This window comes from Berghia stephanieae, chromosome 13 (genome assembly GCF_034508935.2).
Source record: "Berghia stephanieae isolate SIO BIC M18660-M18661 chromosome 13, UCSD_Bste_1.3, whole genome shotgun sequence".
NCBI classification, from domain to species: domain Eukaryota; kingdom Metazoa; phylum Mollusca; class Gastropoda; order Nudibranchia; family Aeolidiidae; genus Berghia; species Berghia stephanieae.
This window is the reverse complement of record NC_088372.1, coordinates 2,101,737-2,109,236: the sequence shown is the minus strand read 5'-3', so window position 1 is coordinate 2,109,236 and position 7,500 is coordinate 2,101,737. Positions and strand designations below refer to the sequence as shown.

The following is a 7,500-nucleotide window of genomic DNA, read 5'->3' as shown; positions in this document are numbered from 1 at the left end:
TAAAAGTTAACGACGGCTACGGTCGGAGACAGTTTTCCTGACATCCGGGAAGTCTTGCACAACGCCAGACAATATGTGGAGATCAAAGGGACGCAACTACAGATAAAACTTTATGTATCTAATAAACGTGAGGGATTTAAAGATTTTTTTGGGGAATTCCCCTTATTGATATATCGTTTGGCTCATTGGATCCAATAGTCTAATGTCACGTCGCCCAGCAACGATGGCCATCGTGGGATAAAACAAAGAAAATCGTTACTTTTTATTCTTCATGCTGGCTAGAACTTTTCATATGTCTTGTGATCAGAATGTGTAAAAGTCAAAACATGATCAGATTTATGTTTTTTTCCCCTCTGGATACGCTTTTATGCTCGTCGGAGAAATATTTCATAAGGGCGTCCGCCATTGTTCCGATACTTTAGAGCCGGTTACTAAGTTACCATGCGTCATTACGAGGGAAGTGACGTTACGACTGTTGAAGCATATTTTCTAATGAAAGTTTTATTTTAACCTAGACTAAGACGTCTAGATTTGTGTTTGAACTTGTGTCGTGTTCTTGTTTGGTTTTGTTTATTCTTCTTTATTTTTTGTCTTTTTCCTTTTTTCTTTCTCTCTTGTTTTTTGTTGTTGTTGTTGCTGTTTTCTTTTTTCTTTTTTTTTCTTTTTTTTTTTGGCGGTGTTTTTCGGTGATTTCTTGCATTTAAATTCTTAAGTGGTTGTTTAATTATTATTTTTTTCATGTAATATCACAAATACATGAGTACATTTAAGTTGTTATACTAGCTTTACCACTTGTATCATTATTGCAATCTTTCAATCAATTTAATATTAAGGGAATTCAAGGGATTTTGTCCTATTTCGCCCTTTACCATATGTTATGTTATGTAGAAAACGGTAAGGCTGCCTGAAGCCGGAGTTCGTAAAATAATAACGAAAGAGTGAAAATGGAGAGGCTTCGTATGGGAACAAGATAGACAATGGATGTTTCGGGTACAAACCCTTCTTCAGCACAACAATACACAAATAAACGTGGAAAACAAATAAAGTATAATGTATAAGTATATATTATACTTTATTATGTTTTCCACGTTTATTTGTGTATTGTTGTGCTGACGAAGGGTTTGTACCCGAAACGTCCATTGCTGTTTTTTTCCCATAAGAAGCCTTACCATTTTCACTCTTTCGTTAGTTATGTTATGTAATATCTAATGGATAATCGAGAAGTGCGTAGTATCATTAACTCTCTCCTTACCAGCCATTTTCAGGATTTCCCCCAAAACTTCACACCCAACTAACACAAAAAAAGATGTTTTTATCACTCAAACACAAATGGAAGTATCTAAGTCCTTTTGATAAATAATGTCTTTAGCAAAACATGATCTACAACACACTGTTAATTTTCTATATGTTATGATGTACAAGAAATAAATAATAATGTGAAATTGCATGTAAGCTTCAATTTAATTACAAAAACAGATCAAATGAACGTTTCGGGTTTCCACTTTACCAACAAAATAGGATGAATTATTCAATTTCACATTACTATTTATTTCTTCGAGCTTCGAGCAGCAACATTTACATTACGTTGATGTACAAGAGAAAGTTGAATGGGAAAAATGTTGGTTGCATCGTAACGAATGTGACGATTTTCCTTTAGACAGTATGCGCTTGGCTAAGAAGCTCACAACATTGCCATCCGGAGGTATAGCGGACGAACACACAAAACTATGTGTAACCATCAACTTTTATAGTCTGGATAATACAGTTAAGTGAGAATTACTCATAAACGCGGATGGCAAAAAAAAATAACAAAGACCTAAGTGACGTCATCTTCATTCTATCTATAGATAGTTCGAAGATGACGTACTCAGGTTTTTGTTATTGTTTTTTGCCATCCACGTTTATGAGTAATGCTCACTGAACTGTATTAACCTGACTATAAACGTTCATGGATACACACAGTTTTGTGTGTTGGTCCGTTATACTTCCGGATGGCAATGTTATGAGCTTCTTAGCCAAACGCATACTATCTATAGTTGATAAGGAGAGAGTTAAATACAACAACAATATAATATGAATCAGATTATTTTTTGACCGTTTATACGATTGGCGATGGGAGCATAGCCATCGTTAACTTAAAGCCTGACACTGATCAAAAAATGACGTCAAAATGCCAGTCTTTGGCCTCAAAATAAACAAAATCGTGAGTTGTATTCAATAGTTCAACCAATGAAATAACTTGTTTCCATGAGCTCTACAAACGACAACTCACTAGGCGGTGCAAAAACCAAATAATGACGTCAAAATGCCAGTCTTTTTGGGTTTCAGTGTCAGGCTATAGTTAGTTTGCGCTTGGCTAAGAAGCTCATAACATTGCCATCCGGAAGTATAACGGATCAACACACAAAACTGTGTGTATCCATGAACGTTTATAGTCGGGTTAATACAGTTCAGTGAGCATTACTCATAAACGCGATGGCAAAAAACTATAACAAAGACCGGAGTGACGTCATCTTCGAACTATCTATAACTTAACGATGGCTACGGTGGGAGACTGTTTTCATGATACGATAAGGGGGGAGGGGGGGGGGGGGGGGGGGAAGAGACATTTTTCATGACATATTATATCTATCCGGAAAATCGTTGCACAAATGAATGCCAGGAAATGTCTTCAGGACATCAAAGGGGGAGTAACCCCGTTTCATACTCCATGCACTAACAGTGAGAAAAGATGTTTTTCAACTTGATAACGTTATGATAATAATAATAAAAATTACAATTTTTTTTCGGTGTGGGGCTATGTGGTCTAGTGGTATGACACGACTCGCTTTCGGATAGGAAGGTCCTGGGTTCGAGCCTCGTTCGGTGCATAGTTGAGTCCTTGGAGAAGGCTGTTTACTCACATTCTCTCACCGTCTCAAGACTGAAATTGACCAATTCAAATTAATTGAGCTTTAATTGAGCTTTTATATAGTGCATTATCCACTAAACGTACTCAAAGCCCTGTACAAGGGATCCTTTGCCGACAACGACACTTAGCATGTAGGATGAGACATGACACCTGTTAGGCGATATTATAATTTTTTTCTCGGACAAATACAAATAACGCTGTTAACGGCCAGGTACTGAATACGGTAAGAGAATGTGAGTAAAGAGCCTTTTATAATGACTCAACTATGCGCCGAGGGAGACTCGAACCCAGGACCTTCCGATCCGAAAGCGAGTGTCATACCACTAGACCACATAGCCGCACTAGTAACTGGATCTTACCCCAGCGGCTTTTATAAGTGGAAACTTGATGACATCCGGGCCATCTTGCACGATCCCAGACAAGATCTGGACATCAAAGGGAGTTAACCTCATATTTATAAAACTCGCTCTACTAAAAGTGCGAAGTTTCGAGGTTTCATTTTATTAGAGAATTCCTGACTTCAAAAAGCCGAAATTTCAATTCGCTAATTCAGTCACGTGATTATTTTTCTTTTTTTTTTTTTTTCAAAAGGTGAAGCGTGAGATTTCGATGTAATTTGTTTTTGATATAATGTCTTTGTTTTGTTTGTTTCTTTTCTTCTTATTTACCCTTTTTTTTTGTAATCCTTTTGAGTCCTTGGAAAAGGCTCTTTACTTACAATTCACATTCTCTCAAATTCCTGACTTCAATAAAATTCAAAAAGCCGAAATTTCAGTAATTCGCTATTTCAGTGACGTGATTGATTCTGTTTTTCTTTTTTCAAAAGTTGAAGCAAGAGATTTTGATTTTTTAAATAAATAATGTGTTTGTTTTTTAAAATTATTTTTTGTTTGTTTTTTGTTTCTTTTCTTTTTGTTCCCACTTTTTTGCAATCCTTTTTTTGTTTCTTTTGATTATTTTTCGTAGCTTCACTGACTTAGTGATTCGTTCTGACAATTTCAAATGCAATGTCAAGCTGATTTGAGCTTGATTAGTGATTGAATGAGTCGCACGGAGTTTTATTTCTGGAGTTAACATAATATTACATTTGTCTTTTTCTTATTGTACGAATTAATAACCTTTTAGTTTCAGCTTGCTCTAATACTTCTTCATTAGTTTTCTTCTATGTCTATGAGATTCTTCGCATCCTTCTAAGAAACACATTTCTGCTGCCTCCAGTTTCTTTCTAATGTCTTCTGTAATTGTCCAGCTTTCGCAGACATATAATAATACTGACCATACATAGGCCTTCAAAACCCTATGTTTTGTTGTTATTGAGATATTGTGGTTTTTAAAAATTAGACTCATTTTATTAAAACTATCTTTAGCTATTGCAATTCTTCGTTTTATTTCTGTGCTACATCTGCCATCTGAAGTTAGTATATCTGACCTCCCACAGTGGGCGGGGTGTACATACTGTGTCTTCTATCGCCTTATATCTGTTTTCCAACATGCTTTCTGTCTTTGTCTTGGCATGAGATTACTTGGTTTTGTCCTGGCCCTGGCCGGAGTCCTAGCTGGGAGGGAAACAGTCAAATGCATAGTATTGTTTTAGGAGATGATATTTTTTTTCCTTGTAAATCATCTCTCTGTAATGTATTATTGTTATTTTTAATGTATAATGTAGGCATTTGAGTGTATTCCTCTTTGTTGGATTTTGTGCTTGTGTCTGGATGAGACTTATAGGTGATCTCAAACTAAGTACATTGGTGGTATGCTCTTGGAATCTACATCTGATCCCTATTTGTTCCCAGTTCCCCTTTGTCTTACCTTCTCTTGGGTGCTTTAATTATAATTCTAGAACTTTTTACTATCCCATTTTCTTACTTTTTACTGGCGCTGATATAACCTAAATGTGTTGCAAGCGCCGTAAAACCCTTAAAAACAAACAAAACAAGTTATTATATATCCAAGATATTTAAATGTCTGAACTTGTTTTATAGTTTCTCCTTTTCTTATTAAGTTACATATTGGATTTCTTTCTCACCAGGCATGGAGAACGAATTAATTCAATGACATGTATGGAGAGCAGACAGAGATCGGATGTCGTCTGAAACAAGGTAACCATCCATTGGGGTACAGTGATGGGATTAATCCATTCAAATGAATCGGGGGGGGGGGGGGTAGAGATAGAGATAGATAGATAGATAGATAGATAGATAGATAGAGAGAGAGAGAGAGAGAGAGAGAGAGAGAGTGGGGAGAGGGTTAGAGAGAGGGAGAAAGGGGGTAGAGGGAGAGAGAGAGAGAGAGAGAGAGAGAGAGAGGGGGGGGGGAAAGAGAGATAGAGAGGGAGAGAGAGATGGTAAGAGAGAGAGAGAGGGAGAGAGAGGTGGAGAGATTGAAAAAGGGAGAGAGAGGGAGAGAGAGAGAAAGAGAGAGAGGGACTGAGAGAGAGAGAGAGACACAGGTACTGATAGAGAGAGACACACAGACAGAGGGATAGAGAGAGATATAGAGATAGATAGATAGATAGAGAGAGAGAGAGAGAGAGAGAGAGAGAGAGAGAGAGAGAGAGACAGACAATGGATCACCACTTACATACCACGATATAGTAATTGAGTCATTCAGGTTCACTGAGTGCAAACTCTATATATAATGAGTTGACGCTGAATGAATACACAAACACTAAGTATGATCCAGCCTGTCATCCCAATGCCCATCTACGACGCGGCTATGACACTCGCTTTCGGATCGGAAGGTCCTGGGTTCGAGCCTCGCGCTCAGCGCATGGTTGAGTCCTTGGAAAAGGCTCTTTACTCACATTCTCTCACCATACTCAGTTGTAAAATGAGTACCTGGCCGTTAACAGTAGTGTCTCTATCCGAAAAATTGTAATATCGCCTTACAGGCGTCATGTCTCGTCCTACATGTTAAATGTTGCTGTTGACGAGGGACCCCTTGTAAAGCGCTTTGAGCACATTTAGTGGATGTTGCGCTATATAAAGCTCAATAATAGTGTGGCGTCCAATAGTGTTTAGTTGATTTCTCCCGAAATTATCTGGCCACTTTTTATATTGTCTACTGTTCCAGTTTCCTACTTCCGATTGGAATGACAGCCATTTTGTCTTTGATTAAACTTCTCGATTTATCTTTCACTTGTCGTTGGCATTCCTTTCTTTTTCCAGGGTGTCCAGCGAGGTCGGATAAGTCGGATAAAGTCGGATTTTTTACCTTAAGGTCGGATTAGTAGGAAAAAGTCGGATAATTGCACCCGAGGTCGGATTTTTTAAGTGATCGTGCGATTCCGAGCGGAAATGCGAAACGCGTTTGCAACGAATACGCCAATTGCTAGAATCAAGTCGACCTAAGCCTTCCTACCTATGAAAATACTGGAAAATACCGAATCCGAATAAAGGAGAGTTAACTACCTTGAGAGCTCTTCAATTAAGTAAGATCGTAACATTCACACATCTTACAGTATCATAAATTCTTTTCTACATGAAAAAAAAAAGAAAAAAAAAGGACTCCAACGCTCTCAGCGGTCATATAATCATTTTGTACATTATCTTATCTTATCTTATCTTATCTTATCTTATCTTATCTTATCTTATCTTATCTTATCTTATCTTATCTTATCTTATCTTATCTTATCTTATCTTATCTCATCTTACTAAAGGATTAATATGAATTATCCTTTAAATGCCTTATACAATAGTGTATAATTACAGAATCTCATAGAGCTTGTATTGTATCATTCACATACAGTTTTACACAACTTTGAATGTCAGGAAAAATGTATCAATACGGCAATGTAAAATCGAAAAATAGTACCATAGATTACTGGTAATTGAAAATTGGTCAAGATCGAATGAATCAAAAATGTACAGTGAGAAAGCAGGAGTAAATTAGGAAAAAAAACAACATACAACAAAGGATTCATTCAACCTTATGCCATCCATTTACGGACTCAAACCTCCGACCTAACCGTCGCGGCTATGTGGTCTAGTGGTATGACACTCGCTTACGGATCGGAAGATCCTGGATTCGAGCCTCGCGCTCGGCGCATAGTTGAGTCCTTGGAAAAGACTCTTTACTCACATTCTCTCACCGTACTCAGGTGTAAAATGAGTACCTGGCCGTTAACAGCGTTGTCTTTGTCCGAAAAATTGTAATATCGCCTAACAGGCGTCATGTCCCGTCCAACATGTTAAATGTTGCTGTTGACCAGGAACCCCTTGTAAAGCGCTTAGAGCACATTTAGTGGATATTGCGCTATATAAAGCTCAATTTTTTTTTAACCTTCGTGGCGGATCGTCAACACTACTGCACTACTAAAACTCATTATAAATATCTCTCTCTCCTCCCCCCCCCCCCCCCCCCCATCCCCACCTCATTCATTACACCCCCACCCATCTTTGTTTGTCGAATTTGATCTAATTTGATTGTCCATGACTTGTGACCTTTTGTCAAATGCATATAATGCAATGCAAGCTCTAATTGTCTATTTATAGCACTGACGTCATTCTAATCAAGTAATATTATCCTCCCATTGGTTGATTATTTTGCTTGTTCATTGCGTGGTTTTCTATCCAAACACGAGACAAGCC

The 7,500-nt window shown here is 37.7% G+C and overlaps 1 protein-coding gene across 1 annotated transcript in view; it reads left to right on the top strand.

Annotated features, from left to right (window-relative positions):
• Positions 1 to 7,500, top strand: part of LOC144958954 (uncharacterized) — a 333,886-nt gene that overhangs the window by 128,299 nt on the left and 198,087 nt on the right. Inside the window, exon 4 of the mRNA XM_078891251.1 lies at positions 4,941 to 5,010. The gene's annotated coding sequence lies outside the window, so the exon portion shown is untranslated. The remainder of the gene's footprint in view (positions 1 to 4,940; positions 5,011 to 7,500) is intronic.